General features: G+C 41.9%; 1 protein-coding gene across 1 annotated transcript in view; it reads right to left on the reverse strand.

The window, feature by feature from the left end:
* The window catches only part of LOC111981628 (phosphatidylinositol-3,5-bisphosphate 3-phosphatase MTMR4-like), a 93,798-nt gene that overhangs the window by 55,801 nt on the left and 25,416 nt on the right, over window positions 1-12,581 (reverse strand).

The raw sequence follows: 12,581 nt of genomic DNA on the forward strand, positions 1-12,581 counted from the left end.
TTTAATTTTTTCCCCCATCTACCAATGGGTGCCCTTCTTTGCGAGGCATTGGAGAAACTCCCTGGTCTTTGTGGTTGAATCTGTGTTTGAAACTCACTGCTCGACTGAGTGATCTTACAGATAATTGTATGTGTGGGGTACAGAGATGAGTCATTCAAAAATCATGTTAAACACTGTTATTGCACACAAAGTGAGTCCATGCAACTTATTATGTGACTTGTTAAGCACATATTTGGTCCTGAACTTAATTAAACTTGCCATAAAAAGGGGTTGAATACTTATCGACTTGAGACATTTCAGTTTTTAATTAATATGAAAACATTAAGGGGTATTGTGTGTAGGTCACTGACAGTGAAAAAGTCAAGGGGTGTGAATACTTTCTGAAGTCACTGTAAAAAAAACAGTAATCGGTTACGTTACCAGCAAAAATATTGTAATCAGATTACAGATAGGATGTTTGCTGAAAAAAATACATTATGACACCTTTCTGTTTTCTCAATGACATTCAATTCAACACTTAAAAAGGCACAAGTTTTAAGTTTGTTGTTTGTTCCACCTGAGCGAGTTTGACAATAAGATAGAGTCCACTATGATGATACACCAAATGTGTAACGGCTGTCGTCTTCCTCGTCTGAGGAGGATAAGTTAGAAGGATCGGAGGACCAATGCGCAGTGTGGTAATTGTTCATCTTACTTTAATAAAGGTGAACACACAAAATACAAAACAACAAAAGTGACAACCGAAACAGTTCTATCTGGTGCAGACACAAAGACTGAAAACAACCACCCACCAAAAACCCAACACAAAACAGGCTACCTAAATATGGTTCCCAATCAGAGACAATGACTAACACCTGCCTCTGATTGAGAACCATATCAGGCCAAACACAGAAATAGAAAAACATAGATAAACAAACATAGACTGCCCACCCCAACTCACGCCCTGACCATACTAAATAAAGACAAAAACAAAGGAAATAAAGGTCAGAGCGTGACAAAATGCGTTTGATGGATTCTATTTGTCTTCTTCTAATGCCTAAGGCCTGCTGGAGGTCATTTTGCAGGGCTCTGGCAGTGCTCCTCCTTGCACAAAGGCGGAGGTAGCGGTCCTGCTGCTGGGTTGTTGCCCTCCTACGGCCTCCTCCACGTCTCCTGATGTACTGGCCTGTCTCCTGGTAGCGCCTCCATGCTCTGGACACTACGCTGACAGACACAGCAAACCTTCTTGCCACAGCTCGCATTGATGTGCCATCCTGGATGAGCTGCACTACCTGAGCCACTTGTGTGGGTTGTAGACTCCGTCTCATGCTACCACTAGAGTGAGAGCACTGCCAGCATTCAAAAGTGACCAAAACATCAGCCAGGAAGCATAGGAACTGAGAAGTGGTCTGTGGTCACCACCTGCAGAACCACTCCTTTATTCGGGGTGTCTTGCTAATTGCCTATAATTTCCACCTTTTGTCTATTCCATTTGCACAACAGCATGTGAAATGTATTGTCAATCAGTGTTGCTTCCTAAGTGGACAGTTTGATTTCACAGAAGTGTGATTGACTTGGAGTTACATTGTGTTGTTTAAGTGTTCCCTTTATTTTTTTGAGCAGTGTATAATAAAATTAAAATAACAAGGCTATATACAGGGGTTACCGGTACCGAGTCAATGTGCGGGGGTACAGGTTAGTCTGGTTATTTTGTACATGTAGGTAGGGATAGAGTGACTATGCATAAATAATAAACAGCGAGTAGCTGCAGGGTAAAAACAAACGGAGGAGGGGGGTGTGTCAATGTAAATAGTCTGGGTGGCCATTTGATTAGTTGTTCAGTAGTCTTATGGCTTGGGGGTAGAAGCTGTTAAGCAGACTTTTGGCCCTAGAGTTGGCACTCTGGTACCGCTTGCCGTGCGGTAGCAGAGAGAACATATGACTTGGAAGTCTTTGTCTGAAAAAAGTCTGAAGTCTTCGACAATTTTTTGGTTCTTGGTCTGACACCGCCTAGTATATAGGTCCTGGATAGTAGGAAGCTTGGCACCAGTGATGAGATGGGCCGTACGCTCTACCCTCTGTAGCGCCTTACGGTCAGATGCCAAGCAGTTGCCATACCAGGCGGTGATGCAACTGGTCAGGATGCTCTCGATGGTGCAGCTGTAGAACTTTGAGGATCTGGGGACCCATGCCAAATCTTTTCAGTCTCCTGAGGGGGAAGGTGTTGCAGAGGGAGGTGTTTAGTCCCAGGGTCCTTAGCTTAGTGATGAGCTTAGTGGGCACAATGGTGTTGAATGCTGAGCTGTAGTCAATGACCAACATTCTCACATAGGTGTTCCTTTTGTCAAGGTGGGAAAGGGCAGTGTGTAGTGCGATTGAGATTGCGTCATCTGTGGATCTGTTGGGGCGGTATGCAAATTGGAGTGGGTCTAGGGTTCCCGGGATGATGGTGTTGATGTGAGCCATGGCCAGCCTTTCAAAGCACTTCATGGCTACCGACGTGAGTGTAACCGGGCGATAGTCACTTAGGCAGGTTACTTTCGCTTTCTTGGGCACAGGGTCTATGATGGTCTGCTTGAAACATGTAGTTATTAAAGACTCGGTAGGGAGAGGTTGAAAATGACCGAGGCTTTGTGAATGTTGCACACATCGGCTACCGAGAGCGTTATCACACAGTCGTCCGGAATGGCTGATGCTCTCATGCATGCTTCAGTGGTGCTTGCCTCGAAGCAAGCATAAAAGGCATTTAGCTCGTCTGGTAGGCTCGCATCACTGTGCAGCTCGTGGCTGGGTTTCCCTTTGTAGTCCGTAATAGTTTTCAAGCCCTGCCACATCCGACAAGTGTCAGAGCCGGTGTAGTAGGATTCAATCTTAGACCTGTATTGACGCTTTGCCTGTGGAATTGTTTGTCTGAGGGTGTAGCGGGATTTCTTATAAGCGTCCGGATTAGTGTCCTGCTCCTTGAAAGCGGCAGCTCTAGCCTTTAGCTCGATGCGGATGTTCCTTGTAATCCATGGCTTCTGGTTGGGATATGTATGTACAGTCACTGTGGGGACGACGTCGTCGATGCACTTATTGATGATGCCGGTGACTGAGATGGTATACTCCTCAATGCCATTGGATGAATTCCGGAACATATTCCAGTCTGTGCTGGCAAAACAGTCCTGTAGCGTAGCATCCGCGTTATACGACCACTTCCGTATTGAGCAAGTCACTGGTACTTCCTGCTTGAGTTTCGGCTTGTAAGCCGGAATCAGGTGGATAGAATAATGGTCAGATTTGCCAAATGGAGGGCGAGGGAGAGCTTTGTATCTCTGTGTGTGGAGTAAAGGGGGTCTAGAGTTTTTTTCCCCTCTGATTGCACATGTGAAATGCTGGTAGAAACTTGGTCAAATGTATTTATGTTTGCCTGCATTAAAGTCCTCGGCCACAAGGAGCGCCGCTTCTGGGTGAGCATTTTCTTGCTTGCTTATGGCCTTATACAGCTCATTGAGTGTGGTCTTAGTGCCAGCATCGGTTTGTGGTGGTAAATAGACGGCTATGAATAATATATATCAGAACTCTCTTCGTAGATAGTGTGGTCTACAGCTTATCATGAGGTACTCTACCTCAGATGAGCAATACCTTGAGAACTTTAATATTAGAAATTGCACCCCCTGTTATTTACAAAGACACACACCCCCGCCCCTCGTCTTACCAGACGTAGCTTCTCTGTCCTGTCGACGCACGGAATATCCAGCCAGCTCTTTAGTATCCGTGTCGTCGTTCAGCCACGTCTCTGTGAAACATAAGATATTACAGTTTTAAATGTCCCATTGATAGGATAGTCTTAATCGTAGATCATCCATTTTATTTTCCAATGATTACACGTTGGCCAATAGTACGGATGGTAGTGGAGGTTTACTCACTCGCCTACGAATTCTCAGATGGCAGCCCGACCTCCACCCCCTTTTTCTCCGTCTTTTCTTCACGCAAATGATTTGGGGGATTTGGGCCTGGTCTGGAGAAAGCAGTGTATCCTTTGCGTCGGACTGGTTAAAAAAAATCTTTGTCCGGTTCGAGGTGAGTAATCGCTGTTTAGATGTCCAGAAGCTCTTTTCTGTCATAGGAGACGGTAGCAGCAACATTATGTACAAAATAAGTAAAATAATAAGTTACAAACAACGCGAAAAAACAAACAAATAGCATAGTTGGTTAGTATCCCGAAAAACGGCAGCCATCCCCTACGGCGCCATTATACAAGAACCCAAAGAGTAACATGTTTGTCTAATCAGACCACATAATCTTTTGCCTTATGATCTGAGTCTTTCATGTGACTTTTTGCAAACTCCAGGCGTGCTGTCATGTGCCTTTTTCTCAGGAGTGGCTTCAGTCTCGCCACTCTCCCAAAAAGCCCAGATTGATAAAGTGCTGTAGAGACTTATCCTTTTGGCAGGTTCTCCCATTTCAGCCAAGGAATTCTGTAGTTCAGAGTGGTCATTGGTCACCTCCCTGACCAAGGTCCTTTTTTATTATATTTTTTATTTCACCTTTATTTAACCAGGTAGGCTAGTTGAGAACAATTTGCAACTGCGACCTGGCCAAGATAAAGCAAAGCAGTTCGACACATACAACAACATATAGTTACACATGGAATAAACAAACATACAATCAATAATACAGTAGAAAAATCTATATACAGCATGTGCAAATGAGGTAGGATAAGAGAGGTAAGGCAATAAATAGGCCATGGTGGCGAAGGAATTACAATATAGCAATTAAACACTGGAATGGTAGGATGTGCAGAAGATGAATGTGCAAGTAGAGATACTGGGGTGCAAAGGAGCAAGATAAATAAATACAGTATGGGGATGAGGTAGATTGGATGGGCTATTTACAGATGAGCTATATACAGGTGCAGTGATCTGTGAGCTGCTCTGACAGCTGGTGCTTAAAGCTAGTGAGGGAGGTAAGAGTCTCCAGATTCAGAGATTTTTGCAGTTCGTTCCAGTCATTGGCAGCAGAGAACTGGAAGGAGAGGCGGCCAAAGGAAGAATTGGCTTTGGGGGTGACCAGTGAGATATACCTGCTGGAGTGCGTGCTACGGGTGGGTTCTGCTATGGTGACCAGTGAGCTGAAATAAGACGGGGCTTTACCTAGCAGAGACTTGTAGATGACCTGGAGCCAGTGGGTTTGGCGACGAGTATGAAGCGAGGGCCAGCCAATGAGAGCATACAGGTCGCAGTAGTGGGTAGTATATGGGGCTTTGGTGACAAAACGGATGGCACTGTGATAGACTGCATCCAATTTGCTGAGTAGAGTGTTGGAGGCTATTTTGTAAACGACATCGCCGAAGTCGAGGATCGGTAAGATGGTCAGTTTTACGAGGGTATGTTTGGCAGCATGAGTGAAGAATGCTTTGTTGCGAAATAGGAAGCCGATTCTAGATTTAATTTTGGATTGGACATGTTTAATGTGAGTCTGGAAGGAGAGTTTATAGCAACCAAACTGGATGGCCAGCTCTAGGCAGAGTCTAGATAGTTCCATATGTTTTCCATTTCCCAATGATGAAGACCCCTGTACTCTAGAAATTGTTTAATACCCTTCCCCAGTTATACAGCACCAGTCAAAAGTTTGGACACACCTACTCATTCCAGGTTTTTTTTTTTTTACATTCTAATAACACATGGAATCAAGTAGTAACCAAACATGTGTTAAACAATTCTAAATATATTTTATATTTGAGAATCTTCAAAGTACCCTTTGCCTTGATGACAGCTTTGCATACTCTTGGCATTCTCTCAATTAACATGTGTGCCTTGTTAAAAGTTAATTTGTGGAATTTCTTTCCTTCTTAATGCGTTTGAGCCAGTACTGTGTTGTGACAAGGTAGGGGTGGTATACAGAAGATAGCCCTATTTGGTAAAAGACCAAGTCCATATTATGGCAAGAAAAGCTCAAATAGACTGTGTGAATCAGGCCTTCATGGTCGAAATCCTGCAAAGAAACAACTAATAAAGGACACCAATAATAAGAAGAGACTTGCTTGGGCCAAGAAACATGAGCAATGGACATTAGACCGGTGGAAATCTGTCCTTTGGTCTGAAAAGTCCAAATTTAATATTTTTGGTTCCAACCACCATGTCTTTGTGAGACGCAGAGTAGGTGAAAGGATGTTCTCCGCATGTGTGGTTCACACTGGTGACACTGTCGGTTATTTGTTTAGAATTTAAGGTACACTTAACTAGCATGGCTACCACAGCATTCTGCAGCGATACACCATCTCATCTGGATTGCGCTTAGTGTTTTCAAGAGGACAATAACCCAACACATCTCCAGGCTGTGTAAGGTCTATTTGACCAAGGAGAGTGATGGAGTCATGCATCAGATGACCTGTTCTCCACAATCACCCGACCTCAACCCAATTGAGATGGTTTGGGATAAGTCGGACTGCAGAGTGAAGGAAAAGCAGCCAACAAGTACTCAGCATGTGGGAACTCCTTCAAGACTGTTGGGAAAGAATTCTAGGTGAATCTGGTTTAGAGAATGCCAAGAGTGTGCAATTCTTTCATCAAGGCAAAGGGTGCCTACTTTGAAGAATCACAAATATATAATATATTTGGATTTGTTTAACACTTTTTTTGGTTACTACATGATTCTATACGTGTTATTTCATAGTTTTGATGTCTTCACTATTATTCTACAATGTAGAAAATAATAAAAATAAAGAAAAACCCTTGAATGAGTAGGTGTGTTCAAGCTTTTGACTGGTACTGTTATGCCGCATCAGATCTACGGACAGAGATCTACTGACAGTTCCTTGGACTGCATGGTATAGTTTCTGCTTTGCCTGTTGTGGCCTGCACACAGCCGGTGTCTCAGCAGCCCTCTTCTCAGGAGAGTTCTGTGGCTCTGGCCTCACAACCTTCTGCGTGACACGTCAGAGGCCGGATCATTCCAGCGATTGTGATAAGGATTTCGATGGTGAGGCATATATCTGTACCTGGGGCAAAGACTTTCTGTTTTCCTGGGGCAAAAGTTCAGGATATAACCAGGTTGCTTCCCGAGGCTGTGAGTCAGTCACCGGGGGCTGATACTGTCATGGTTCATGTGGGGTCGAATGACAATATGAAGGGCAGCTCAGAACAGCTGAAGATGGATTTTAAAGAACTGATTGTGTCTCTACTTAACACCAGCAAACGCCCCATAATATCTGGCCCTCTGCCCTCCCCAAATTGTGGCATTGAACAGTGCAGCAGATTTGTAGTACTCCATAACTGGCTACCAGACTATTSCAGCTCTGTGAGTGTAACATTTATTGATAATTTTGATACCTTCTGGAAACAAAGCTTGTATTATGAGGATGGGATCCACCCAAATAATTTGGGTTCCTGGATCCTTTCACAGCATTATAAGACTGTGTTGAAACAATGATTTATCAATGACTCAAATCCACCAAAGTTAATCCCTAGGATTGTGTCACTGAGTTGTCATAATGTTTCAGCAAATGTACATTATCCCAGGGGCATTGGAAGTTTTTATAATTTATGTCCCTCTTACTGCCCTGAATGCCTCTGCGGATCCTACAGCTATTGTATGCAGTAATCATATGCCCAGAATAATACTGTTAGCACTAAGGTGGTGTGCCCTAGTAGGACGTCCACTGTGTGCAGCTCACCCTGCACTAATAAAAATAACCTAAGCATGTCTACCTCTGCTAAACTTCCCAATAAAGCAAGAGAGTGTTTTAAATAACCCACATTAACATGGGTTATATAGCTTAAGAAACAAGGTTCATGTAATCAATAATTTGCTAGTAAAAGATGACATTCATATTCTGACAATCTCTGAAACTCACTTAGATAATACCTTTGATGATACAGTGGTAGCAATACATGGTTATAAGATCTACAGAAAAGACAAATCAAATCAAATGTTATTGGTCACATGCAGATGTTATTGCGGGTGTAGCAAAATGCTTGTGATAAGTTCAATTGCCCTGGGTGGTACGAACAAAGAATCCAGTTCGGGAAAGTAATATTCTTGGTCGTAATGCTGGTGAGTTACCGCCGCTCTAATATCAAAAAGTTATTTCCGGCTGTACGTAATAACACAAAACACTTGCTGGGAAATAATGTAAGAAATAACACACAAAAAACAAAATACTGCAAAGTTGCTTAGGAGCTAGAAGCAGAGCTGCCATGTCTGTTGCAGGTGGTGGAAATGCCAAAGGTGGAGAAGTGGCTGTTTATATTCAGAACCACATTCCTGCAAAGCTTAGAGAGGATCTCATGTTAAATACTGTTGAAGTAATATGGCTACAGGTTCATCTGCCTCACCTAAAGCCCATTCTGGTGGGAAGTTGCTATAGACCACCATGTACTAACAGTCAGTATCTGGTGTCGTGTCTTTGGCTATGCTGGATTAAGTGATATGACATGCTATTCTATAAAATCGTTTCTCCGTAATTAATATTACCTGATTGAGCTAATCATGTAAATGTAATTAACTAGAGAGTCGGGGCACCACAAAATATTATTTATAGAGCTGTTAGTAATATTTTACATCAATAGCAGTCAATATTAATCGTCACCTTATTTCAGTCTCATCTGAAAGTTGTAAATTCTTGGTTATCTTCACGAACCCTGGCTAACAAGTTGAATCAGCAATACAAAATTGGGTTTAATTATTTACGAAATACCTAACTAATCACACAGAATTACATATACACAGAATGAATCATACCTTGATTACAAATTACGTCACAAAGGAAAACGTCCCGGGCGGAACAGATATGACAGCTGGTTACACAAAAGAAAAGGGGCTGGGTTTGAGTGAAAGAGCGGGAAGACTGAGGAACAAAGGGCGAAGCTGTGCTATCGTAAATACAGTATCTTATGCATTCTAAATTACTGCCCATTTGGAAAAGGAAAATGCAATAAATATTTACTCTGAGCTGCGCTTCGGTAGGTTGGTGGTAGATGGAAGGCTGTGTTGCCCAACCGAGTCCTTTGAAGAATGTCTCTGCTGGTAAATTGGCTACGTTGTAGTAACGTCGTTGTGTGGTAGACGGGATACTCTGTCTGTCCTATCCTAATTTACCTTTGCAGCTGCTGTTGCTAACTCAACGGCTAGGACGTATCACTTCTGTAGCGAATAAGAGTTCAAAGTTCATACCATTCGCAACCAAAGCTCATGCTGAGGTTGGCTTAGTTCTGTAGTTGACATGTTAGTCCTTTTTAACGTAGGGACCGTCGTCCTCACATCCTTGGAACAGGAGGTTTCATTTTCGTCAAGGGCTTATATAGTGGAGGGAGAAAAGGGGTGTGTTTCATAATTTACAACCTAGAGTCGGCCCTAATTCACTCATGAAAACCCAATTCTCACATTTTAGAAGCTAAAATCACATTTCATCCCATCATGAATAATTTCATATTCAAACATTTAAATTGAACAACAATTCCATGTGAATCCGATAACTCTGATGTGTAGACTTTCCACTGTAGAGTTTATGTCAATCTATCATTGATGAGAATGTCTCAGATGACAACCGAACTGACATCGTATTCATTAAGTACCACCGCATATGTTCAATTGGTCGGATTACCAGAATATAGTTCATTTCCCCCCACCTTCTGATGTTCCCAGAATCTCTATGTTAACCAAGGGGTTTTCAAATTTCACATCAGTAGGGTAGAGAGAGGAAAAAGGGGGAAGAGGTATTTATGACTGTCATAAACCTACCCCCAGGCCAACGTCATGACACTGGATAACATGTGTGAAATGCTTGATAATGTATGTGATATCCATAGAGAAGTATATCTTCTGGGTGATTTACATATTGACTAGCTTTCATCACACTGCCCACTCAAGAGAAAGCTTCAAACTGTAACTAGTGCCTTTAACCTGGTTCAGGTCATCAATCAACCTACCAGGTGTAGTTATACACAGCACAGGAATGAAATCATCAACAAATCTATTGGATTTAGTGATCACAATATAGTAGCCATATCTAAGAAAACCAAAGTTCAAAAGGCTGGGCCTAATATAGTGTATAAGAGGTCATACAATAAGTAGTGATTTCTATGTTGTTGATGGTCCGTGGTGTGTAATGGCAAGCAATCAGACGCTGCACTTGACACATTAATGAAATTGCTTATCCCAGTTACTAATAAGCATGCACCCATTAAGAAATTGACTGTAAAAACGGTTAAATCCCTGTGGATTTATGAGGAATTTAAAAATGGTATGGTATGATGAGGCAAAAGGAATGGCAAATAAGTCTGGCTGCACATTCGATTAGCAAACGTACTGCAAATTGAGAAATCATCTGAATAAACTGAATCAAAAGAAGAAACTACACTATGAAACAAAGATAAATGATATAAAGAATGATAGTGAAAAGCTTTGGAGCACCTAAAATGAAATTTTGGGTAAAAAGGCAAACTCTGCTACATCATTCACTGAATCAGATGGCTCATTTGTCACAAAACCCACTGATATTGCCAACTACTTAACTTATTTTTTCATTGGCAAGATTAGCAAACAGGCATGAAATACCAGCAACAAACGCAGACACTAGACATCCAAGTGTATCTGACCAAATTATGAAAGACAGGAATTGTACTTTTGAATTCCGTTAAGTAAGTGTGGAAGAGGTGAAGAAATAATTGTTGTCTATCAACAATGACAAGCCACAAGGGTCTGACAATCTAGATGGAAAGTTACTGATGATAATAGCAGACGATATTGGCACACTACTTGCCATATCTTCAATTTAAGCCTACTAGAAAGTGTGTGCCCTCAGGCTTGGAGGGAAGCAAAAGTTATTCGCCTACCTAAGAATAGTAAAGCCCCCTTTACTGGCCCAAATAGCCAACCAATCGGCCTGTTACCAACCCTTAGTAAACGTTTGGAAAAATTTGTGTTTGACCAGATACAATGCTATGTTACAGTAAACAAATTTACAACAGACTTTCAGCACCCCTATAGGAAAAGGACATTCAACATGCTCAGCACTTACACAAATGACTGATGATTGGCTGAGAGAAATTGATGATACAAATATTTTTGGGGCTGTTTTGTCAGACTTCAGTGCAGCTTGTCACATTATTGATCATAGTCTGCTGCTGGACAAACGTATGTGTTATGTCTTTACACCCCCTGCTGTATTGTGGATAAAGAGTGACCTGTCTAACAGAACACAGAGGGTGTTCTTTAATGGAAGGCTCTCCAACAAAATCCAGGGAGAATCAGGAATTCCCCAGGGCAGCTGTCTTTTTTCAATCTTTACTAACGACATGCAACTGGCTTTGAGTAAAACCAGTGAGTGTATGTATACGGATTACTCAACACTATACACGTCAGCTACCACAGCGACTGAAATGACAGCAACACTTAACAAAGAGATGCAGTTAGTTTCAGAGTGGTGGCAAGGAATAAGTTTGTCCTAAATATAAAAAAAATAAAAGCATTGTATTTGGTACAAATCATTAACTAAACCCTAAACCTTAACTAAATCTTGTAATAAATCATGTGGAAATTGAGCAAGTTGAGGACACTAACCTGCTTGGAGTAACCCTGGATTGTAAACTGTCATGGTCAAAAAATATTGATACAACAGTAGCTAGGATGGGGAGAAGTCTGTCTATATTGTTGCGTTCTTAACAGCACCAGTAACAAGGCAGGTCATAAAGGCTCTAGTTTTGTCGCACCTGGACTACTTTTCAGTCGTGTGGTCAGGTGCCACAAAGAGAGACTTAGGAAAATTGCAATTGGCTCAGAACAGGGCAGCACGGCTGGGCCTTGGATGTACACAGAGAGCAAACTTCAATAATATGCATGTCAATCTCTCCTGGCTCAAAGTGGAGGAGAGATTGACTTCATCAATACTTGTATTTGTGAAAAATATTGACATGTTGAATGTACGAAGCTACTGGCACACAGCTCGGACATCCATGCAAACCCCACAAGACACCAGAGGTCTCTTCACAGTCCCCCAAGTCCAGAACAGACTATTGGCGGCGCACAGTACTACATAGAGCCATGACTACATGGAACTCTATTCCACATCAAGTAACTCATGCAAGCAGTAAAATTAGATTAAAAAACAGATAGAAATACACCTTATGGAACAGTGGGGACTGTGAAGCAATACAAACATAGACACATGAATACAAACACTCTATAACATACGCACTATACACGCACGTACACATGTATTTTATAGATATGTCGTAGAAATCTGTATGTATTGTAATGTTTTAAAATGTATAACTGCCATCATTTTGCTGGACCCCAGGAAGAGTAGCCTTGGCAGCAGCTAACGGCGATCCATAGTAAATACAAATACAAATGTATGTGTCTGTAATGCACAGTAACCCATCCCTTTAGCAAACTACAACAATTCAGAAAAACAACACATTACAACACTACAACATACCCAGCTAAACCTGAGGAACATTGAGATTGTGAAATTAATTATAGGTGTTACTTCCATTGCTATTATTATTGAGTTTGACTTCAACCCACATCATGAGTCATCGTCTGTCTGCGGTGTGTGTGTATAATGCATGTGTGTATGCAAGCCCGAGCGTTTCTGTATATGTGAGTATTTCTGTGTA

This window comes from Salvelinus sp. IW2-2015, linkage group LG20 (assembly GCF_002910315.2).
Source record: "Salvelinus sp. IW2-2015 linkage group LG20, ASM291031v2, whole genome shotgun sequence".
In the NCBI taxonomy this organism is placed as follows: Eukaryota; Metazoa; Chordata; class Actinopteri; order Salmoniformes; family Salmonidae; genus Salvelinus; species Salvelinus sp. IW2-2015.